The 26347-nt window shown below is 37.5% G+C and overlaps 1 protein-coding gene across 1 annotated transcript in view; it reads right to left on the reverse strand.

The window, feature by feature from the left end:
• The window catches only part of LOC5566981 (very long-chain-fatty-acid--CoA ligase bubblegum), a 122832-nt gene extending 103287 nt beyond the window's left edge, over nt 1-19545 (reverse strand). Inside the window, exon 1 of the mRNA XM_021847827.1 lies at nt 18612-19545. The gene's annotated coding sequence lies outside the window, so the exon portion shown is untranslated. The remainder of the gene's footprint in view (nt 1-18611) is intronic.
• Between the last annotated feature and the right edge of the window lie 6802 nt (nt 19546-26347).

Genomic DNA, 26347 nt, shown 5'->3' on the forward strand with positions numbered 1-26347 from the left:
CCAAATATTTGCTGATTTCGAAGATATTGTAATGTTTTTTAAGTCCTAGGTCAGAAGTAATGCATTTGTTTGCGTCTCTTATGTACATATAATTGACGTGAGGCGTCCAGGAAGTAGGACATAGCTTTGTCAAGAATGTCTAATGTGACAAATATGCAGTTACGGGTAGTCCATATGACATCGAATTTAAGTTAAGGAAAAAGATTACTAAGATTTATTCTTATTTGGATAACAAAATCATTAAAAGTTTCTATCGTGATAAAATTGAAAAGCATTGTGCAAAAAAAGACGCTTTCCTTTGCTTCCAATACATTTATTTGTCTAATCACATATGATTTTGTAATAGAAACATAGAATGCAGATTCATGAGAAACTATATACTCGGAGGATTCACCAGAAATATAACAGGTATTCCGTAAAAAAATGAGAATGATTTCAATACCTATTCGAAATTAAAGTAAAGAGCGTAATTCTTTTCCTCTCGAAGAGAATTGCTCTCTGAACTCCCTTAAAATGGGTGCCATGTTTCTTTTCGAACTGAACTGCGTCATCAAATACGACGATTCAATGCGATATGTTCATTTGCCAGAAACTAGCACTAGCAGCGTATGAGCCGTATACTCGAAAATCAGGAGCAAGTTTAGGGTAAACCGACCAGAAACTGGGTACCAAAACGCGAAGTATCAAAACGATGTTGGGAAGCGCTTAAATGTATGCAGAATGACAGCCGTGTCAGTCCCTTGGTCAAAACAGCAACCACTCCGCGAGCGTGTTGTACGGTTTTACGAAACGCCGTAGGTACATGCCGAAAGAAAGGAACCCAACCAACCTTTCCCTTTGCCGGCCCATTGAGGATTTTTCTCGTCACCCCTCAGTGCCCTAGTGTCCAAATATAAATTGCGGGCAAAGGATATGAAGCAGTTGACCACGAGAATCCGGAATTGTTTCCGGAAAATCGACGTCAGTACTGTCCAGCGCTCTTGTGAGAGCATCGACACTAATGTCGAATTCGTTTTTGAACCTAGGTAGGAACTGGCGAAACCCGTTCTGAATCATAGTTTCAACCCCAACTCGATTCAAGTTCGACCGAACTATCGTGACCCCATCTCCAATATTCATTGCCGTTTTTCAAGAATGTGTTTATTATAAAACACTGAATTCGCTTAAAACATGTTTTTACTACATGACTGAAAAAATCGTTCACAAGCCTGCATTTGGAAGGGGGGAGGTGGGTTTGTCTTGGGACCCCGATTAGAGGTGTCCCCCGAGGAACCAACCAACACAGAGCAAACTTAGTGGCATCGTATAGAGAAAAGATATCGCTTTCATTCGAAGCTTACACAAAATTGGCGGACGTCTTTAAATTGGTCGCCATCTTAAATTTTATTGATGATTTCTTCACCGTTTTTTCACCATTAAATAACGCTGTGAAAAAAGACCATGTTTTATGATTATAATTTTATGACGTGTAATGCAAACATCATTTCTAGAACAACAAAGAAACAAATTTGCAATCAATAAAGAAAACCCGCGTGATATTTTACAACTCGAAGATTTAATATCAGTTTTCAATCGATGATCTTTTCTTCGAGTAGAGTGAAGTATTATTAATCGAGTCAAGTATAGGAGTATTGTTTTGAGTGAAAAAATCAGGCGGGCATTTTGAATTTGGACGGTATTAATTTTTCCTAATAAAATATGCTTCTATGTACATCTGGTACTACTATTTATGTTTATTTCTAGTATTCCACCGAGTATTGCCCTAAGCCTTTTACGTAAAAATTATCCTGCTCTACATTTTCAGCCACAACAGGATGTTAACTACACGGAAAGCATGATTGTCATATGTCACAAGTGTTCGAAGATTATCAAAGTCTTTAACAACTTCAAAGAAATGCCAAACAAGTACTACTCAACTATCAACATCACTAGGACTTCCATTCTCTAAACGTGCAACCATTTACTTCGTTTAAATAGAATTCATCGTCAATCTGTTTATTGATTTCTAGGTAGCGTTCGACTGAGTTACGCAAATCAAGATGTGGCAGGTAATAGTACCGGGTACCCCCATTGGTTTGACCACATTTAATCTGAACACTTTTTAATTTGTACCCCGCTAATTTGCACATCGTTCAGATTAAAAATGGTTCAAACGTCATTTAGCTATTGGAACGGAGTGAAGTGAAAAGGAATTCTGCGAAACGGAACGCAGAATCAAAACCAAACAGCCAAAGGGGTAACCAGACACCCGTTTCTAGGGTGACTAGATGTTCCAATTAAAAATGAACCCCGATGGTTTGCATGAGGTACCGTTCAAATTAACGGGGGTGTACGGTATAAACTTAAAAAGAAGATGATAATATCTTAACACGAACAGGGAAAGCTGATTAAGCTGATAAATACAATCAAATGTAAGAATTGTAGAGGAGGTGGCTACTTTTTTTTGTAAATTTACATGGAATGACAAGGATATGAGTTTCCGAATTGAATGTCCAATATTACGTTTTGTCGCATATACTCCTTGATGACTTTATTGGAATTGATCGCAGGGCAGTAGAGCAGGGTTTCACTATTTTAAAGGACTAAACTTTTTATGCCATTTACTCTACCCAACCGTATATTGTTACATGTGAAGAAATAAGCCGGATCAGTTGTGTTGGTGCTGAGACATAGTGCTTGATGGGGATGTAGTTGAAGTTGTTGAAGAGCCATTGAACACTTTAAAAAAAACGTGTGATAATGATGTTTCCCGTGTAGTAAAACCACGTTCAGTTCTTGCTGCGACAATATTCTTCTACGAAGATTTCATTTCTCCATGGTTGCTTGATAAAGGGTTTTCCAACTTCATAGATCCTTTCTTTTGTTAATAACTTCGTCAAAACACCTCAGGATCCTTTATTATATAACACTGAAAAGTATTTTCAATAATAATGAAAGAGAGCATGCCCAAATGAAACCTCATTGTCAATTTGCCCTGTATAAAACGCTGATTATATCTTCCAAAACCACATTCACTTAAGAACAGGGGCGAAGTCTGTTAGGCAAATAAAATACGGCAAACTTCAGTGAGCTGGTCATTTAGTGCGAATGCTGAAATACAAAGTTGCATCAATCAAGTGGACGCCAGCGGTCCCGTGGAAGACATCCGCGTAAGTCCATTCTGATATTTACGTGAGCGTACCAAAGCAACCAAACCATTCCAGATCCAAAACAAACGTATAATACTTGCTCTAATCGACTATAGTTGTAATCACATGCCTTATCTTCTAAATTTCATTGTGCTACATTTATTCTAAGTTCCTTTTTTTTTTTTCAAAATAACAACATTGTTAACTGTAATTTTATTTGTTTTTACTTTTAATGGCTTTAACTAAAAAACAACAATCAATTAAACTTAAATCAGTACACTATGAAACATACTTAAGCTACTCCGGTAAAATGAATCAGTTGTAAATATATCTAATTATAACAACGGTAACAATTGTATACTTGTTAAGAACAGTTTGGCCAACTTTTTTAGCGCATTTGTAGGGTTTTCAGTGATTTTACGTAATTTTAATATGGTTTACATTGGATTTCTTAGTCAAAAACTTCAAATCAAGATTTCTCGACATTCCTACTAAGGATTTTTTTTAATTGGCCCAGAGGTGCAGAATAACCTCAGGAATCGAGCCCTGTACTCAGATTTGATTTTTTGCATAATAACGGTCTGTCGGGACACCGTGAAAGTGGTTCAATTTCAAGTGTCAGTTCTGCTGATTCTTTACATTATGCTTTGCGATTATTCGATTCCTTTTTATTCTACTTGACTTTATGAACAAATTTCTCACAAAATCTTGATCAGAATTCTTGAAAAATCTTAGACATGATTATCGTGGAAAATTTGAGCAAAATATTCACAAAATATTTTTGAGGTGTATTTGTTTTTGAATAAATGCTTGGAAACCATGTTTGGCCCATATTGGGACAAAAATTCGAGCTATACATTTTAATAATAATTAATAATAATAATAATAATAATAATAATAATAATAATAATAATAATAATAATAATAATAATAATAATAATAATAATAATAATAATAATAATAATTAATAATGAAAAAAGGAAAATAGCCTAAAATCCACGACGATCTTGGCGACGGTTTCACCGGCGGTGATAGCGAATCGTCGCATTCGAGAAGGTGCAAAATTGACAATTGCATTCCGTTTTGCCAACAAAATCGAAATGATCAGTTGCCAAAAGCGGAACCGTTCCAAAATCGGAACCTATTTTTTTATTCAAGGATAGGTACCATTAGTTTGCTGTTACATCATCCTTATAGAACCAAATGAGGAACTAACAATGAAACCTGAAAAGCCCGATAGGAATCTATAGGGACCCGCTAGGACCTTGATGTAGATCGCTATGAATCCAGGTTCTTGTCTAGAATTATTTGGATCTTGTTTAAGATTCAGACAGCACTTGACATCTAGCTACGAGCTCGTTGGGAATGACATTTTGAGAATACCACTTAAAATTTTAAGATTCCGCTGTTAAATTGCTGAAAATTATCAAGCCTCCGATGGAAATTCTCAAAAGTCTATTGGGAGTTCCCTGACTACTGCTAGCAATCCCCAAATTTCGCTGGAAACCTATTTATAATCCTCCAGGATGTTCAGAAATATTCTAAATACCACAGTATTCCGCTAGAAATTTACAAGACGCCTTATAAACCTTTTGAGTTTGATAGTATCCTCAATAATCGTCTGAAAAATCCCAAAATTCCACTATAAAACATACGATCCCGTAAGTATTCTCCATGATCCAGGTAAATAACACCTAGACTTATCAAAGCTTTCACCAAAATCTCTTAAGGAACATTTTTATTATTTTATGCGTAAATCATATTTGGAAAATGTTACTTCATACAGAGTCTCTACTGAAGAGGGAACTGTAAATAATCAGAGCAGATATATGTAGTACATACATACACCCTCGAACAACAGTTAACAGTTAAAACGCTCCCGATCGTATTCATCGCATTTTTCAATGGTCTAAATGGGAATAAAGTGTAGTTCAGACTATGCTCGCATGATTCTATCCCATTACTCTGAATGCCAATAACCCGAATGGCAAAATCCATATCCTCGAACGACCCATAAACCCGAATTCCAATATCACGAGGCAACGTCATTCAAGGTGATACCGTACACCCCCGTTAATTTGAACGGTACCTCATGCAAACCATCGGGGTTTATTTTTAATTTGAACAACTAGTCACCCTAGAAACGTGATTCTGGTTACCTCTTTCACTGTTTTGTTTTGGTTCTGCGTTCCGTTTCACACCGTTCCATTTCACTTTACTCCGTACCATGAGCCATTTTTAATCTGAACGATGTGCAAATTAGCGGGGTACAAATTAAAAAGTGTTCAGAATTCAGTACATTCGTTGAAATAGCATTCGGGGTAATGGATTTCGAAGTAATGGGGTAGAATCATTCTTGAATAATGCAATTTATTTTATGACATTCAAAAAAATTGACTCGACTCTGCTTGATTTGTTTGTAAGATTGCGTTGATTTTACATACGCAATGCATGTAATTCCATTTTTTTAATGAAAATGTAGTTTTTATTTTTCTGCAAACAAAATACAGTCAATCCTCGGTGAGTCGACATCCTGAAGGGACCATCAACTCATGGAAATATCGATTCATAGAACAGAAATATAATGAAAAGCTGTTTGACGGGACCACCATAGCAACCATGAAAATTTGTTTCTAGTAGGGTTCCATGAGTCGATATCGAGTCATGGAACATCGACTCATGAAGGTTTCACTGTAATGTTTATAGGTGGTATAAAATATAGCTGTCGTAAAGTTACCCATATTTGGTATTTCGGCCAGTGAACTCTTTCCCCATACTTGATTCGAACTTTGGTCCCATCGGTGGGGCAAAAGTTGGCTTAAGACAATCAATTCTGGACAAACATTTGAAAAGGGCCCAAGAGGTCTTGAGCCTTTTTTCAGAAACGTTGCTGTTGAGCCCTTTTTAGCCCGCCCACGCAAACTAACACCACTATCAAAAAGATTTGTGTTAGCTCTTCCTGATAGTGGTATTGGTGAGCGTGATCGAGTTGAATTGGGCTCAACAGCGTCGTGCAAAGCCAATGTTTACCAATGTCGATGTGCCCTTTTGAAATGTTTGTCCAGAATTATGAAACTGCAATAACTAGGAATGAGTAAATCTTTTGGCACAAGTTTATTCAGCAAAATTATAGCCAATATGTGGAAGGTTCACTGAGTGGTATTTATTTCTTTTCAACTGCTATACTTTCTGGAAATATTGATTATTCCACAAAGGTCAAACATTTGCCCCACCTTGCTCTATAATTTGAGCCACACCCTATTGTGCACGCGTCTAATGCAAAAATAATAACCGAAGACAACCGATACCGGTGGCAACACCGCTCCCAACAAAGCAATCCATGCATATCCAATGACTCTTCGGATGCATAAAAATGTCCCTCTCCCTTTCACTTTTTCAAGAAATGTGTAACCAGTAAAAGTCAAGTAAAAGGCCAGTAAAAGTCAAAATCCCATACAAAATCAAAACAGTGCAGAGGCCTATTACTCTCTCTTTGATAATTGACGTAGAGATCAGTATAACCATAACTTACTTGTGTACATGTAAAACAATTTGGTGCGAAAATATGTGAGCATTATCAAAAAAATAATCAGTACCTAATCCAATAAAATCGAAACATCGGTTTAAGAAAATAAATAGGAGGTTGTTGAAGACTTGATTACATGCATTGGCGTAAAACCATATGACTTTGAAGAGGATAAAAAAATACTTGGGCACTTCCAAAATTCACTTCGGCATGGGGAGTTTTCTCGACGGAAAATCTGAAACTTTGAAATAAGTAGCACTTCAATGGGGATCTGCACTAAAATGTACCTCTCTCTTTCACTCTTTCATGAAATTTGTAAACAACAAGGCCAGTAAAAGTAAAAATTCCAAACTAAATCAAAACAGTTTGGAGACCTATACCGTGGACGTACCATATTTGACGCGGTTAAGAAAATTCTAAATTCAAACACTTGTCAAATCGTCTAAATCTATCCGATTTTGTTGAAATTTGAATCTATGCTAGCTCAACTATTATAGAATTAGGGAAAAATCAGTAAAAAAATATTAAACGATTTTTTCTTCATGTTTGATTGACTTTTTGTGGAACACATTAGGTTCCTTAATTGACGCATCAATTCTTCAATGTGCCTAATTTGACGCATTATGTTCCTTATTTGACGCACTTACAAATAATTGCTAAAGTTTAAAATATACAACAGTTTCAGTATTCAATAGTTCAATTAATTGAAAAAAGCGTTTTAGAGAGGACATAAAAGTTAGAACCTTTGGAAAAAGTTTTGAATGACGTCATCCGGTAGTCACTTTAGCTATGTGTTTAGTTAGTGTAGAAAGTAAAACCGGCGATTGAGTTCAATCCATAGTTAAGCATTATTGTTTAGTTTAATGTATCTTCGTCGTGATATTAAACAAGGGAAAGATTTGAAAACTATGTTGCGCTGGAACGGGGAAGGTAGTTGCTAAAATAAGGACAAATTGGTCAAAAACTAGAACGAAAACAATCGGTTCCAAAAATGGCCGTTTGATAATCTTCGTTACTTATAACACGTGAACTACGCCTACTTGTCCCATGTTCTATGTCACCCTTATGGACCGCGGGACAAATATGCGTAGAACCAACGGCAGTATGGGCCTCGAAATAGATCGAGAACCATATATGGGTCATACATTAAGTACGTCATGTTATTAGGGGGAAGGAGGTGTTCTGCAAGATGTGACGAATCATACAAGTTTTTTGAAGGCTCCATATAAAAAGTGTGAAGTAGGGCGAATGGGCGGGGTTTTTGTAGAAAATGGTATGTTTTTGTGACACGTATCTCATGGACACACCCCCTATTGTATAAATTATACGAAACAAATCATTGAAGCTACACCTCACCTCCTGACGCATTTATTGAAGCTTCCTTGAAACATTAGGGGACGTCCATAAACCGCGATAAATTGTACAATTTTCAACCCCTCTCAACCTTGGCCACATTTATTTTATGAAAAGTGCGAATATTTTGTATGAATCGTTGCGTTTCCTTGAACCTCCTCCTCTTCCTAAAAACGTGACGTAATCTATGGATGACCCTTTACATCCGATTACATAAAGCCTCGGATTGTTCTGCGGACGGATTTTTTGAATGCAAGCACCATAAATATTTATTTTCCTATTTTCGATTCAACAAAACATGCTGACAAAATAGCAAATAATTAGGAACATTGTGTGCCTAACTTGACGCACAAGATTTTCATACAACAATATGTCTTAAAGCTTAAAAGTAGAAAACTTTCGACGTCAATTCATGAATAAAATAATATTACTGACTGTTGTTGATTATATTGCTGTCAAACAGCACAATAATTTCACGAAAATTGATCAACAATAGTTAGCACATTCACTAAGGAATGAAAAAATTGACGCACTTGTCGGATGCATTTTCAAATAAATTTTATTTTTTAACTATTATCAATCAAATATAAACTTTTTTCGATTGGAATCCTTCAATAACATGTAAATAAAGATTAAGCAATACATTTTTGAGTGCTAGTCTGATCTAGAATTAATTTATGATAACATTAATTAGAAAATGCGTCAAGTTTGGACCCGCGTCAAATATGGTACGTTTACGGTACGATGCATATTATGTACCCTCAAACGGGGTGACTTTCAGCACTTTTAAACTTGAATCAACCAAAACCATGATCTAAACGTTGTCTTAAAATTTAAATTCCTTGTAGAAAATCAAAAGTCATATCAAAAGTCATCAAAAAAGTGATTTTTTCAGATTAAAAATGTCCTTGTGCGGAGTGACTTGCAACACTCAATGCTAATTTAGTTTTTTTGATATTTTTTATTAGTCACACTTGATAAGTATTGTTATTCATAAAGCATTCAAACCAGTACAAGAGCGTTATGAATACCTTTTTGTAAGAAAATAATTGAACTACTTCTGTATGGGAAAAAGAGGCGTTAAATCGTGAAAGTCTAATATCTTAACTGAACAATATTTTTAACGAGTGTTTGTAGTTGATTGATGAATTATTACTCTTTTGATTATGAAGTAGACCTAACACAAAAGTTTTTATCTTTTATAAATTTCTAAATTGCTTAGAAATACAGTGTTTTTTTTTTTTTTTTTTCCCCTCATCTGTAGAGCCTTTTAACCACTGCTTCCATTATTTAGGAATATTGTGGTATGACCCATATTTTATTTGGTGCTCATCAAATATCCTTTCACAATTGAGATGTGATAGACATTGGTTGATGTGTCACACTGTCCCAACTGGGCACAACTCGTTTTATAAAGTCTATTACCCTATTAGGACTACCTTGCCAAATTTCCAAGGGCTCTAATAACCCTTTTCCAAATGTTAACGTTCTTTGATTAAGCAATGCTCCGCAGTTTCGTCTTCAGCTTGACAAAAACGACACTCAGAGGATTGTATTTTTCCTATATTTTTAAGATGATACCTACTTGGGCAGTGACCGGTCATCAGGCCAGTTATTACCCTAAGATTTCCTTTATTAAGATTCAGTATAGCCCGGGCTTTAGCTAGACTGGGTTTTATGAATCTTTTCGCTTGCTTGGATGTATCCGTGGCGTTCCAATTGGATTCTACCATGGACATTTCCCAATTTTTCAGTTTCATCCTGAGAGTGCACTCAGGAATACCACAGAACGGTTCAGGGCCGACAAAGCTCGAAGCTGCACCCTGTCTTGCTAGATTGTCGGCGATTTCATTCCCCTCAATTCCACAATGGCCGGGCACCCAGTACAATGTAACTTCGTTCCTACTGGCCAATTGCTTCAAAGAAAGAATGCATTCCCACACTAACTTTGATCTACATGTGAATGCCTTTAGAGCATTCAAAGCTGCTTGACTGTCTGAGAAAATACAGATCTTTGCAAACCTATAGTTTCTTTTGAGACAAACATTTGTACAGTCAATGATGGCTTGTATTTCAGCTTGGAACACAGTGGGACTGCGCCCCATAGCGATTACCTTGCTGATACCAGGGCCGAAAACTCCAGCTCCGGGAAATACAGTGTTGCAAATCATCCCCACAGGTACATTTATGTAAAAATGAGTTTTATTAAAAAGTTGATACTACAATTTCGTAAAATAAAATTCGTCATATTATTACTTATTAGTTATAGAAACAACATGTGGAGTATTACTTTTGTAAATTAAATATATCTCATGTTTTCAGGTCACGATTTTGAACCTCCATCAAGTATCAGTTTTCAAGACATTTAAAAAAATTATGTTTATTGTATAAACATATTTATAGCGACAGCTTTAATCGTGGCCCGTACTTGAATTGTGCGTCACACGTATTGAAGCACCGATTTAAAACCAATTTTCTTTTGCAATTTGTGTTTTATAGTGAAATTTAGTTGTAATTTACAATGTGTTGCAAGTCACCCCGTTTGACGGTATGCTTGATAGTTGTTTAAAACCCCTTGCCGAGAATAGGATCCTGTTTCCTAACCACGCGTACGAGTTACATATCTCAAATTGTCAACGATAATTATTTGTCTATCAGTTCTTGTTCTATAGATATACATTAATATTGATCCTAATCATAAAACATCCCACAGAAATTTTCGTTATCGACTTCCATTAATCTGGTAAAATACACAAACAAATGCGCATTTTCATTATTTGGTTGTTGATTACGTCAAATGAGCAGAAAACCACTACGATTGCATGAAAAAAGATTCATAGAATTAGGCCTTACTAATGATATTCTCGGCACGACATTGCAATCATTCCTTCCCTTATGAAGCAACACGTGCAATTTGAAAGAATTAGCAATGACTCGCGTCGCACGTAAATCTACGCTGCCGGCCGCGCCCGAGAAGCGACGAGTTATTTATTTGTGAAACGAAATTTGTGTCGATCGTGTGTCTCACATCAGGAGATAAACATAATGCGTTGACGTGGGGATGAATTAAAAATAATGTGTTCTTGCTAACTAGGGCTTTACAGCACTATTCTTTACCATTTGGAAGAAAGTGTAGCTCATAAGCAGAAAGCTGTTCAGCTTGACGTATTTTTCGGAGCTATGTTTTGCTCTCTATTTTATCACGTGTTGCATGCTCCGTTTCGAGTGCAGACAAAAAAAGATATGTAAATTCCACAAGGGAAAACAGTGAGCGCGAGAGTTGTTGTCAGTATGTCGTCGGTATACCTACCAGTCATTGTGCTTTGCAGCGCGATTTCTCGTGGCGGCGTGGCATAATGAGCGAATGAGTTGGCTGACTGCTGGCTGGCTCTGGTGCGCTTCTACGGAAGGAAAGACGCACGCTGTTGACGAGGGAGAGTAACAACAAAAATCATACGATCGTTTTTCATCTCTCCGTTTCTAAAATAAAAGTCCCGTGGTTGGGGCGAGATTATTTTTGCACACTCCGAAAGGTGCGTTTAGCGGTTTTATCTTTTCTGCCATTCGAGATGGCAGATTTCTTTAAAAATTTAATTTCATGGTCTCTATTATATGAATTATAGGTTTTATAAATTATGGTAATGAACTAAATGTAGAAAAAAAAATGTAGAAAAAATCTACAAGAGATTCTAAGAAAAGCTCCACTTAGGTACAAAGAAAAGACAAAATATATTTAGGAAAGATGTGTGATAAAAAACAGTAAAATTTCTTGATAATGAAGGAGAAGATTTAAAAAAAAAGAGATTCAATAATTTTGTCCAATAACTGATTTGTTATGGGAGACAAAGTGACTTAACCACGAATCAAAACAAAACACTACTTGAGTCGATTTTACACTAGTAGAAAAACGTCGTAAGTAACTGATTGAAACGGCTTATTTTATCAATTTTTTGTGGGAAATGATAAGAACTACCAAGTGTTTTAATATGAGCTGATTGCATGCAAAATTTAAGCTATGTACACGGTAAAAAAATAAAAATGGGATTAATTTTAAAACAGTTTTTGAAGAAAGGTTGTGATTCTTCTTAATTACTTTTTCAAAACTGTATGAAAGTTACTTAAGTCGAATTGAAAAAGTAATCGAGATTTATTATTTATTATACTCTCCACAACTCGATATCGAAGGAACCATCGAGATATAGAGAGATCGAGACAAAGAACATATTTTCAGTGAATACTAGATTGAAACCCGCTCCGTTGTCAGGAACATATTGAAAATAATGAACAAACAGACATCGTTTCGCGTTCCTAAAATGTTTGGAATCAAGAAAATCGGTTGTAGTTACCTTTTATATTTTTTTATTTTTACATAAAGAGAGAAAAATTGTTCTCAAATCGACAGGAACACATCGAGTTATGGAGAGGGAAATTGTATGAAGAACTAAGAGATCGAGGAAATCTCGCTGAAGATTACTAAATGACTTATGTACAAATGAGAGATCCTCTCCTCTCTCGCTCTCTTTCGACTATAATAGGTCCTTTTGATTTAATCATCGACATAGAGAGATTCCCATAAGCAATTAAACAGGATTCAATTGGGAAAACGTTCTAAGTAATAAACAGTGCGCAAATATGTATTTTTTAGAAAAAATCAAACATTACAAAGAAGTTTCTAGCTTCAACTTCTTCTTCTTCTTTCTGGCGTTACGTCCCAACTGGGACAGAGCCTGCTTCTCAGCTTAGTGTTCTAATGAGCACTTCCACAGTTATTAACTGAGAGCTCACTGTGCCAATGACCATTTTTACATGTGTATATCGTGTGGCAGGTACGAAGATACTCTATGCCCTGGGAAGTCGAGAAAATTTCCAACCCGAAAAGATCCTCGACAGATGGGATTCGAACCCACGACCCTCAGCTTGGTCTTGCTGAATAGCTGCGCGTTAACCGCTACGGCTATCTGGGCCCCACTAGCTTCAACTAGGTTCAATTATTATTTCCAGAACTATTCAGCGAAATTACTCAAGAAAAACAGCAATTTGTTCAAGGATTTGTTTAGAGAATTATATAATTGTTTCCCTACGGATTCTCCCGAAAATCCATTAGAGTTTTTTTTCTAGTATTTTCAAGAGATTTTTTTCTTTAAACAGCAATAGTGATTCTTCTAGGGATTTTTTAAGAAAATTTAAAACAGATTTATTAATAATAAATCTTCGAGCTGTTTAGTAGAATACCTATAAGTAGATGAAAAAACCGAATTTAGTACTATACCATTTAATTCCACTAGAGTTTGTATCCTTTGACAGATACGCGTATTTCGACCTCAACTGTAAGGCCGTCTTCAGTGTCGTGTACTAGACTCGACTTGTCGAGTCTAGTACACGACACTGAAGACGGCCTTACAGTTGAGGTCGAAATACGCGTATCTGTCAAAGGATACAAACTCTAGTGGAATTAAATGGTATAGTACTAAATTCGGTTTTTTCATCTAGATTTATTAAATTATTTTCTAATTCAATCTTGAGCTTCTCAGAAATTTACTCCACAAATTTCATCAATTTTCAAAACTCCATCAATGTTTCCGAATGGTAATGATTATTCCATAAATAACATCTAGAATTCTTAAACTCTCTATTTTTGGTTCAAAACCCATTCCAGGAATACCCAGTGAGCATCGAGAGACCAGGAAGCGGGTTCAGTTTTCGCATCGCGAAGTAGAAGTTTGTTTTTTGTTTCGGTATTCGGGCAGTGTGCTTCGAAAAGCCCAGAGTAGTGGATCGAAAAAATAAGGTTTTTGATGAAGCTCACATTTATGCTACAGTGGTTTACGTTGCGTGAATTTGTCTCGTAGAACTCGTGTGAATGATACTTTATAAATAACGGTGAAATAGTTCGTCGACATCGTTTTGACGACCAGCTTCAAAATACTACACAAGGATAAAAAAAAACGGTGAGATCTTTTCATGATAGATTGTATTATTTGATTATATTGCCAAGCTTATATGCATTTCGGGTTGGGTGGGGCCATCAGAGCACCATTGAAGCAAGATGGATAGGATGAGTGAAACTGTCAACTTTCTATCGCTAACATTTCGCGGAAAAAGCGCGGGCTCTTCTCTCCATCTTTTGGGTACTTCTGACAAGCAAGGGCTCGATTGTAAGACTGTTTATGAGAACTTACATCTGGAAAAAGATTGTTTTTCCCTTGCGGGTTTCACGTAAGCTAACGGATCCGCCATTCGTTGTTGGCCCTTTAGACAGGAGTATGACTGAATACAATTACCGACACGAATGCCCTGACGAGGGTAAAGTGTCGTTAATAAATAATAATAATAATAATAATAATAATGAATACAATTAGTCATACAATCTTGAACAAATTGTTTTGTTAGAACAGGCCATTGCTACCGGAGGATGCCTTGCTACAATAGATGGCAGCTAATCACTATCATCATCTTCAAAACCATTCCAGGAATACCTCAATATTTTTTCAGGGTTTTCTTCACAAATTACTCAACGAATCATTCCATATCCATATCATAATTACATTAGATTTCAAATTGTTAGAAGAAATTCTAACAAAAAATTGTTGAATAATTTCAGCTGAAATTGAGTTCGGAAAAAAAAAAATTTGATTTCTGCCGGAAAACTCAAGAACTCACCGTAGACTTTCTGAAACTTTTTTACGAAATTTCTGGAAACATACATAAAAAAGCTTAATTGGTGTTTGTAAATCCTATAAAAACTTGTTCTTTCTTCTTCGTCGAGTATGAAAAGATGTGTGTACGAAGTTAATCAAGAAAGTGTTATGCGAAGGAAGAAGAAACAACAAAATGTTTAAGCAGGTGGAAACATAGATTCCCCAGAATACTACCAAAAAGCGTCTAGGAATTCCGCCCTGGGATTGCACAAGAATCAAAACCCAGAAAATGGACTCTGCCAATAATTGATAAAACTATTTTTAAAGAACTGTTTTAACCCGTATAGGCCTGAGTAATAGAAAAATTACTAAAACTCTCACCACTCAGCAAATATTTAACGGATTTCAATTATTTTTTGTCAGTATACTCGTACACATATCTAGTTTCAAAAAGTGGTCAAAGAATCTCGGGAATGTTCATGTGGCCGGAGTTATTGCGGTGGATAACTAGGTCAGGTCGGATGACAAAGGTTTTGTGCTTCTGTGCCCCTGGAGGTAGGCAAATTTCAAGTCACAGATAATTTCCAGAATCTACTATAGTGTGGCTACTATATCAAGGAGATTTATTACAAACGCATCAGCGTAAACATTCTGATAATCGATTAAATTGAAAAATTATGCCAACTGCATTTGATTGATCTTACAAATGACAATTTTCGGGTCCCCAGGATGCCTCAAATCTATGATGAAGTGCACAATTTGTATCTTAACATCTGTGTCAAGCATATGGGAACGCATTTTAGTGAACTATTATGTTCGATTTATACTTTTAGAGATTTGAAACGGTTTAACACCTAACAAATCTAGAAGCGGTTCTTCAGGACATTTAGCTCGAGTGGCCGCATCTGGTACACTCTAAACGGTGCAAAACTATTAATTTATAATGTTGAAAATCAGATCTTAATGATTTATGTAAAATAAAACGAATGCCATTGGAAATAAATAAAGATAACTTGTAATGTCCCAAAAAATCGCATTTTTCTACCCGATTTGACCCAGTGACCCACCACAATAACTCCGGCTACAGGAGTATTCCTGAGTTCCTTCAGCCATTTCTAGAAACTAGATATGAGGGCCAGTATACTGACAAAAAATTATTTGAATCCGTTGAATATTCGCTGAGTGGTAAGGGTTTTAGTATTTTTGCTTTCACGGGTTAAGATCCCTACAAATGCAATTCCCAGTTATTTTTAAACATCAATGTTTCTGCGAAAAATTCTTTACCGCTATACTTAATTCGGAAGCAAAAGTATTCCTGGGGGTTTTCAACTAATTTACCCTGAAGATTCGAAAACAAGATATATTTCAAAACCACATTTCGTATATAATTCTGTGTAATCCGGGGATTTGGAGCAGAATTTTCTGAAAACATAAATAATAAAAGAATGATGATGTACTATATCATTTAATTACACTAGATTAAACTTTAAACATTACACCGGCGTTTTTCCGTGGTTAGGTTGGGAAACAGTCTTTATTCAGCCAAATTTGACAGAATTCTTGAGAAATTTCCCAAGGAATGTATTAAAGTTTTTTTCAAGGGAATGTTTTCAAAGTGACAAGCAAATTTTTAGAAATTATTGTGGAAATTCCTGAAATTTTAGAAATTATTGTGGAGATTTCTGAAAAGTATTTCTAATAGAAATCATAGAGCAACTTTTGCAGAAATTCTTAATTAACTGCAGGAACGATCTCTTTCTAAGCTATTCAGAAGAAGGTAAATTTTGCAGATATCTTCTAGCAGGATTTACTGAAGGAATGCTTTGAAAAACGTAGAGGTGGATCCCTGAAGAAACTTATGAAGGAATGATTGATTTGAAACCTTAAATAACATTCTCAAGAAACCATGGAGATTTTACTTCAGAAGTAAAAATTACTGGAGTAATGTTGGGAAGAACTACAGGAATATCTCTTGGATAAAATGGTGGAATAATTCCTAGATGAATTTTTAAAGGAAAATCCCTGGTCAAAATCATTGCGATATTCAAAGTCTTTTCAACAAATTTATAGCTCTGGATGAGGTTTAGGAGGAGGTTTGGGAATGTCTGAAGAATCTGCGAAATAGTTGGAGGTTTCTCTAGAGCCTCTAGAATTTTGCACCAGGATTCACTGCAAGGCGAAAAAGCAAAAAAAAATGTCATTATAGATCTGGTAAAAAAGAACCTTTAGTGACCTTGTGCCGAAAATAGAGACTGACATTACAATAGTGACCGAGTGTCAAAATAAACCTGCTACCAGCTATGGTTTTGGAAGAAATCATCCTCTCGAAATTGAAATGATTTGGAAGAAATTTTGAACTAAGAACAGTTAGGAAAAATTGTTTGTGTTTGGCCTTTAATCTTATATCAAAAGAAAAAAATTAGCAATCTCTCTCAAAGATAATATTATATATCTGGGGAAGACATTTCGTCCATGAATGGCAATCCATTTCTAAATGATGCATAGAAAATTATCCCCATTTCTAATCACAATTTTGTCTTCAGCAAAGTAGAAGCTAAGAAAATTCCCTAAGAGAAGAGATTGTGAACTTTGATTTTTAAATTCGAACAAAATTACAGAAGCAAGTACATTTCTTTTCACAAAAATATGTCACACTTAAGTGATTTTTTTTTTTTTTTTGGAAAGTCTCGTTTATAATGTTGGGTTTAAAGTTTGATTTTTAAGGCATTTACGTCAACGTTTGAATACTCCCAAATTAATTAAAAAATGACATTTAATCTTCGTATCAACTCTGATATTTTGCGAACTGAGCAGAGCATAATTATGAGCATTAGGGTGGCTCAAAAACCCGTTTTTGCTACACACCACTCATTCGATTCTAGATCAAATTATTGGTAGACGTATTGTCCTCTCAAAATTTGAGCGTTTTTGGATGAAAACTGAGACTGCACAAGCCCTTCATACTTTGTATGAGGATTACTATGGGGAAATCAAGCAATTCGTTCAATCGATCATATACTATAGTGTTTGCCCAGGTGCCTTTGAGAGTTAGAGCAATGTTAGAAATATTCATCAGCTACAACTTTGCCGAAGACCGTTTTCAAATCGGTTACCTTAGTAGTTAGTTATTGATTTTTGAATGAGTTAGAAATCTTTGGCTATAATAATTCTGCTGCTTTGCAGGCATCACTGGCTATATGCAGTAAAACATAGTAGCCATGAGTTATGTGTACTATCTTTTGCTTCAGGTGCAGCAATGTTGCCTGCCAAAAAGATAAATGAGCACTGTTGAAGAATTTCCAATTGGATTTAAATCAATAACTAATTACCGAGACTTCCAATTTGAATACGATGATGAATGATTAATGTTTCTAACAGTATCAGCGTTGCTCTAACTCTAAATTGCACGTGGGCAAACACTATGACCGCTTGAATTAATTGCTTGCTTTTCTCATAGTAATTCCCATACAAACTTTAAAAGGCATGTGCAGTCTCAGTTTTCATCCAAATACGCTCAAATTTTGGGAGGACACCAAAAATTTGATCTAGCACCAAATGAGTGGTAAGGAGCAAAAGAGATTTTTAAACCACCTTAATGTGCATGGATACAACCGTACAACTCATATACAACTACTAAACGCACCTCTCGCGTACGTCCCACAGATGAATGAGTCTCCGGGAACTCTTACGACCTTACAAGAGGGAAAAATAAGCATTATTGTATGCTTACTTGTTTTGCGATTAACATACGTTCACGAATAATAAGGTCACTATAAAAAAAACACCAACACACCGGCACAATTACGACCGTCGCCAAATTTGGCCCAGTTCAGTGCCCTTCCTTCCGCGTGGTATTCGCACACAACCTAACCCTATGTCCCAATGAGACCCCTCAAAATAAAACCGAACCGGCTGTTGTACAATATCTACATGCAGAGAGAGGAAGAAGAAGAAGAAGCTACATACCTTGCCGAAATACCACGCTACCGTAAGCCCAATTGGAAAACAACGTGTTTACGACGCTATTTAGCTCACAACTCACACAAAACAAGGTTAACGGCTAACTTCCAGCCTTCTGGCGGTGGCTTTCAATACAGGAAACTGACCTCCGCTGGAAAGCAGCTCAACGCCACAGAACAACCAAAACAGATATTTTTATTCTTCGTATTAGACAATTACAACGCTCTTTCGCCTCACTTCACTATCACTATCGCTATGGATGCCACAAAATGAGATAGCTGTTGAAACTGTGACAAGCCCTTTATCAGCTTGTATATCCTGCACAAAAGCCCACTAATTGCACTCGGCGTTCTAATAGGGATAGGGTTGCACCTCTTTGGACACTTTTTGAGCGGGAGATCCCCTCGCGAGACAAAACGACGATGCCGACGGCCACGATGATATACAAGAACTAAATGCTGAACGGGATTATCATCATCGCACACTTACACCAACCTCAACTAAATAATAACATGCAGAAAACACACAAAAAACCGGCGCGCGACACTTTGAGAGCAAAACTTTCTGCTTCTCTTCTACGACGACGACAACTGAAAAGCGACAAAATGTGCGATTGTTCGTTTTGAACGCGCGAACGAGTTGCGACTCGAACTAAGTTAGCCACAACACTAAATGCGCGAACAACGAACGGCACTTGATTCGATTCGACGCAAGCAAAGCAGGCTGTTCGCAGACCAGACAGCCTCCGGCAGAGAGGCTTTCCTCTGTCGTTCGATTTGATCTTCTCCGATCAGCAGACGAGGCCTACTGTTGCTACCAAATAAAACACCGATGAAGAAGATTGGATTCTCTCGATACCACATGGATGGTCGCACATGGATAGTTTTGGGAGAGCTGGCTGATCGATTGTTTTTCAACCGGAGATCTCTGCTCGTTTGAACGGTGTCCCGGACAAAGTGTTAACTGGTAAGAACAGTTCACTGTCAAGTTTGCAGAATTGTTGGGTGAGACTATAGCTATGGGAAGACTGATAGAATCGGATAAGCTGAGAACACAGCTTTGTTTTGCCAAGGTTCAAGATAACCGAGAACGTCGAGTCACGTTCTAATTTCTAGAGTAAATTACCGGCTGGTCACGCCTAACAACCTTAGGGTGGTTCAAAATATCGTGCTTGCTTCACACCGTTTACGTATAAACTCTAGGTCAAAGTCTGATTATCTTTCTTCGACGTCATTTGGAGGAAATCTCAGACCTCACATGCTCCTCAAATTTTGTTTGGCAAAATCAAGTACAGGGTCCGTTCGATTTTGGTAACAAGTTCGTGAATTTCGTGTTGCCAAAATCGAACCGTGCCAAAATCGAACGGTTTTTTTTTGTTCACATTTTTTTTTAATTTATACTCCTATGTTGCAAACGATTAAATTTTTGACCAATTGGGGGATGCCCATAAACAACTTGACCAAAAAGGGGGGAGGGGAAGGGTAGAAGTTTTCAAAACATTTTTTAATACATTTTTTTATTTGTATGCACCGTCGACATCGACCAAAGACCCAAAAATAAATGGTCTGCGTAGTTAATGGACAGTCCCTAAGTAATTTAAAACAAAATAATACATACTTTTGATCTGAAAGAAAAAAACGGTGTTGCCAAAATCGAACGGTATGTTGCCAAAATCGAACCGTGCCAAAATAGAACGGTATGTTGCCAAAATCGAACCGTGCCAAAATCGAACCGTGCCAAAACTAAACCGTGCCAAAATCGAACGGACCCTGTACCGTAAAATGGCGTAACTTTGATAGTTTTTAAGAAAAAAATCTGATAATTTCTTCATTTTGTTTCGAAGTATATTTTTAAAACAAGTAATGGTGTGAACGATTTATTTTGAATGCGCGCCTATAATTTTTCATACAATCAAAAGTCGATTTTTGGGTTTGGGGTAACTTTGATAATGAACATGTAAATACATGGCAATCTACAACAAAACTACTGTTTCACATCATTGTGGTTGGAACTGGATTGGAGAATGTTAATATAGTCCACGTTTACTACCGTGAATCGCAAGTCAGTCCCATCTGCATTTTCATCAAAATTGAGTTGAGTTCAGTTTTCAACATATCTTCCTATGCTCTTTCAGCTGCCCTAATGAGATAATATGATGTGTTCACAAAAAGTAGGAAAACAACAGCAAGTCAAATTGTCCCATAATGAAAGGTAACCGCATATCAGTCCCACTACAGATTTCCGCACTGTTTAACACAAAAATGACCCATGTTTTGATCATTTTTTTTTTTTTTATTTTTCTTAGAAAGATATTGTAGAGAAAAGCAAATTGAGAAAGTTTCATTAAGATTTGAACATGTACCAATCTTCTAGATTTTTTTTAATATTCGTATGGAAAACGAGTTAGGAAACTTCACACCCCGTTTTCTCAATGCCTACTATTTACAGATGGGACTGGCTTGCGATTCACGGCAGTTTAGGTTTAGGAAAAACAAAATCATCTACAAAAGAGTTTCAAGTTGAAACAAGCATGCCAAATAAGTCAATGAGGATTTTTGTTCTATTATATTTCTGAAAAGATGATTCTCATGTGACATTGAATAATTAAACACGATATATTGACCCACCCTAATAGTTAAATAATTGCTTGAGTAAAGTTTCATCCAGGCGTTACTGCAATTGCTGCGATGACAAAGAATTGAATAATTCTTGGATTATTAGACAATTTGGTATAGCAGATTCTCAACCTATGAAATGACAATCCCCATAAATTTTACATTTTTCGTAAAAATACAAACTGTTTGCAGCAATTACGCCCATATGGAATCAAATGCAGGATTTCGTTGACATTGTGTAGTTTAGTTTGCACAGGTGTCATTCATGGAGTGTTGGATGATGTTGTATGCATCTCTGAAAGCAGGTGGAGGAGTGTGAAACTATGTGAGGTACGCGCATCACCATGGGCATAGCAAAATGAAGGCAGGGGTGGTGTGCATCCCTCTACGAACCCGCCAAGAAATTATTTCTCGAAATACTTCAACAAATTTTCCGAGAATAGAGTCCCAAAATTTGTGATAAAATCTTTATTGGAAAAAAAAAAAAACACCTCTTCGTGGTACTGGCCGGGCTACGAGTAATCTTAGGGAAGACCGGGTAAACAACCCCGGTGGGAACTCGTATATGCTTGTCGTAGGGAAGGGGGGGGGATTGATTTAGCTTTTGCTTCAGCAAACCTGGAGCGTCTGTACTCCATGGTAGGAGCGGCTTACAACAGCGTCTGTTCCCCATATCGGGGGCGGTTCATCATCGTCCGAGTGCTAGAGAAGGACTCTAAGCTAAACTGCGCACTATGGTCCTCCGAACATTTAGAGGGAAAGGTCCCCCGAAAATCTAGGGGGTTGGTTTCAGGCCCTGTCAGATAGCCGTAAAAAAATCAAGAAACGAATAATCAATGAGTGAATACGAACCGGGACATTCTGCGAAGACCACAGCGACATAAAGGGACTAGCGATTGGAAGCTCGGTACGTGAAACTGTAAATCAACTTCATCGGAAGCACACGCATACTCGCCGACGTGCTGGAGGACCGCGGATTCGGCATCGTAGCGTTGCAGGAAGTGTGTTGAAAGGGATCAATGGTGCGAACGTTTAGAGGCAACCATACCGTCTAGCAGAGCTGCGGCAACAAACACGAGCGGAGGAAAGCTTTTATAATGATGGGTGATATACAGAGGCGCGTGATCGGGTGGTGGCCGATCAATGAGAGAATGTTGTGGTTCAAAGCCCGGTTCTTAAACTTCAGCATAATAAACGTGCACAGCCCTCACCCCGGAAGCACTGATATCATATGATATAAAGATGATGATATAGAAGCTTTTTACTCGCAGCTCGAACGCGAATACGACAGCTGCCCAAGCCACGACGTCAAAATCATCATAGCAGATCTAAGCGCTCAGGTTGGCCAGGAGGAGAAGTTCAGACCACCTATTGGAAAGTTTTGCGCCCACCGGCTGATTAATAGAAACGCCTTACGACTAACTGATTTCGCGCCTCCAAGAATATGGCAATTCGTAGCACCTGGGAGTAGCCTTCCATGCCGATACACCTGGAGATCCCCACAGTAGACAGAATCGCAAATCGACTACGTTCTGATTGAAGGACGGCACTTCTCCGATATTATCGACGTCAGGATCTATCGTAGCGCTAACATCGACTCTGATGACCACTATCTGGTGATGGTTAAACTGCACCCAAAACTCTCCATCGTTAACAACGTACGGTACCGACGGCCACCCCGGTATGACCTAGAGCGGCTTAAGCAACCGGATGTCGCAACCCCAGCAAACCAGAGATCATATAAGGATGTTCATTTCAAATTGTATAAATGTACAATTTTCGTTGGAATTGGATATGATGCAAAATTTAATTGATTGAAATCGTTAATGGAGCCATCAATTTCATCTGACTTGAATTTGCATCTTATAGAATTCCAATTAATCTGACCAAATATGTAACTTCATACTGCCATTCCATTACGATTTATTTTTTACTTGGTATGACTCTATTATAATCATCAATGTGAGATTACATATGGGTTCATCTGATGTAGAGATAAAATCATACAAGGCAAGAACCCAACATAAACAGAAAAGGTGGAATCCATAAACATAGCCATTGACTTACCGGTTAAAAGAACATCACCGTTCAGCAGAAAAACGATGAAATCACTTTGCATCAGTATTTTCGTACGATGTCTATACCTAATAAATTGCTGCACTTCGTTCCAAACTGCAAACGTTAACAAGAAACCTTCAGTGTTGCACTGGTTTGGTCATTTGCCAAACGACAATTAAGATTGGTAACATTCGCATACGATGCTCAACAGTGTTCCATTTATATTTATTTAAAGACCAACTTCTGTAACAATAACTGCGCAGTATAGTGGTAGTGTATCAGGTTAGTACTTTAAGGGTCAGTAGTTCGAAGCTTGTACCGTACTATTTTATTTTTTTTACTTTATTTGTTTGTAAAAATTAAGTCATATAAACTGCAATACACAATCATACATGAAATTATAGTGAACGCCAAATCAAATTGTCTGGAGTTGTACTGACCATGATAAATTCTCTGAAATGTACGTATATGGCCTCCAGATTTGTGCGAATAGAAGGAATGTGTGCATTTTATACAATCTGTTTTTACCGAATAAGTGTTCACTTTATTCGTTTGAAGTATCAGTTATGTGAACATATTTGTTGGCTGGGACTGCATACGCGCAGCTCCTCGAGGCAGCATTACCGGAAGAGGGTGAGCTGGATGAAGCCCCTCTTGAGAATTGCTGGAGAACAGTGAAAACAGCCATCAACAATGCAGCTGAGAACAACGTCGAGCACGTAGGACAGAGTCGACGCAACGATTGGTTCGACGAGGAATGTATGCAGATTCTGGAGGAGAAGAATGCAGTGCGGGCGGTCATGCTGCAGCAAGAGACCCGGCAGAACATGGAACGTTATAGACGAAAACGGCAACAACAGACCCGCCTTTTTCGGTAGAAAAAAAACGCCGCCTGGAGGAGACGAAGTGCGAGGAGATGGAACAGCTGTGTCGGACTCAAGAAACACGTAAGTTCTATCAGAAGCTCAACGCATCCCGCAACGGCTTCATACCGCAAGCCGCGGTGTGCAGGGATAAGGATGGAAGCATCTTGACGGACGAGTGATCGAAAGGTGAAAGCAGCACTTAGGCGAACGCCTGAATGGCTTTGAGAGCACAGGCCATGAAGGTCGGGACAACGGAGGAAATGCCTTCGCCAGTATTGCGGGCGATAGAAACCAACTAGCTCCCACTTTGAGGGAGGTTAAGAATGCCATTCACCAGCTCAAGAACAATAAAGCTGCTGGTAAGGATGGTATCGGAGCTGAACTCATAAAGATGTGACAGAACAGAACAGCTATCGGAGGAGTGGAAGGAAAGGGTAATATGCCTACAAGAAAGGCGACAAGTTAGATTGTGAGAACATTCGAGCGATCACCATTCTAAATGCGGCCTACAAAGTATTATCCCAGATCATCTTCTTTCGTCTGTCACCTGTAGTAAACGAGTTCGTGGGAAGTTAACAAGCCGGCTTCGTTGACGGCAGATCAACAACGAACCACATCTTTACTGTACGGCAAATCCTCCAAAAAGTCGTGAATACCAACGCATCACCTTTTCATCGATTGCAAGGCAGCATTCGATAGTATCGACCGCGTAGAGCTATTGAAATTCATGGACGAGAATCTTGTATCCCAACACCGATTTCCTAATTCCGAACACTACCGCACTCAGAAAACGTGACTGTGTTCTCTGAAAATCGTTCACAGAATATACCAGCCTGTCAACGCCTTGCAATAGTGTGTGACGAGTTCTGCTCATTCTATTCTCTGCGTTGAAATCCGCCTCTTGAACGCTGCGCTCCAAAGCTTCAGTCAACGTTGCATTTTTAGCTTTCTCTTCTGCCAATTCCCGCTGTAAATCCTTGAGTTTCTTCCTCTGCTCACGCGTACGGCCTGATTTCTCTGCAACAATTAAAAAATCGTACGTGTTTACTTACATTTAATAGGTATTTGGCAAGAGTTTGAATTATATAATCGCAATATGGGGTTATGCACAAATTATGTCACGCTCTAAAGGGGAAAGTGGTCAGGCATGGTGTGACCAACCTATTATTTTTTTCATACAAAAGCGTGACAAGTTTGAGTCGAAAACTCTCAAATTTAACGTAACATTAGTTATGTACCACCCCTATGTTGCATTTCATATTATTTCTGCTTGTTCAATATCATTACTGCTGCCTAAATCTCTTGACTCTTGAATTTTTGTTTGTACAATTTTATACAAATTGTTGTATTAATTCATCAAGTAGGTACCCACACATCCTTCTTAGTTATTGTTAAAAGCAGGAGCCCACTCGTCCTACCGATTTTTCTTTTTAATACAGGAACCCACGCGCCCTGAATTCAATTCAATTATTAATTCATCATACGGGTACCATACACGTCCTGTATTATTTGTTTTTTTTTTTATTTTGTTTTGCCATACAGGTACCCACGCGTCCTGTAATCAAATAAGCTACTGCATCGTACAGGTACCCACACGTCCTGTATTTGTACAATATCCAAGTTTTCCAATACATTCTCATTACGCAGGTACCCACACGTCCTGCATTAAAACTATTATTTCTCGCATAACTTCTGATCTCGCCCTAAAAGCCATTGGTAACCATGTGTGTAGCTCGTTGTTTCTGACCATTTAAATGGAGTTACATGTTATTTTACAACGGTATGGTGAAGAAAGGATCATTCTCTATACGCCAGTGATGTTGCTTTGGATGCTGATGCATTCATTTGCTCAGAAACAACGATCTACACACGTGGTTACCAATGGCTTTTAGGGCGTTATCACAGATCATGCGAGATTTTTATTATTTAATGGCTCAAGTCCACATTTTTATTTTAGCTTCAACTAGACCGCCATTTTGTTTTTCATCACACTAGCACTCGATTATTCTACAATTAAAATTGTCACTATATTCACAGTCTTAAATTTCAGCAACTTTCAATTAATCAGGCGTGATGATTTATTCACAATTGATTAATTCTTCGATACTCACCTATGGGCTGCGCCATGTTGTATCCCAACACCGATTTTCTAATTTCCAACACTACCGCACTCAGAAGACGTGACTGTTGCATTATTTTATTT

This window comes from Aedes aegypti, chromosome 2 (genome assembly GCF_002204515.2).
Source record: "Aedes aegypti strain LVP_AGWG chromosome 2, AaegL5.0 Primary Assembly, whole genome shotgun sequence".
Lineage (NCBI taxonomy): Eukaryota > Metazoa > Arthropoda > Insecta > Diptera > Culicidae > Aedes > Aedes aegypti.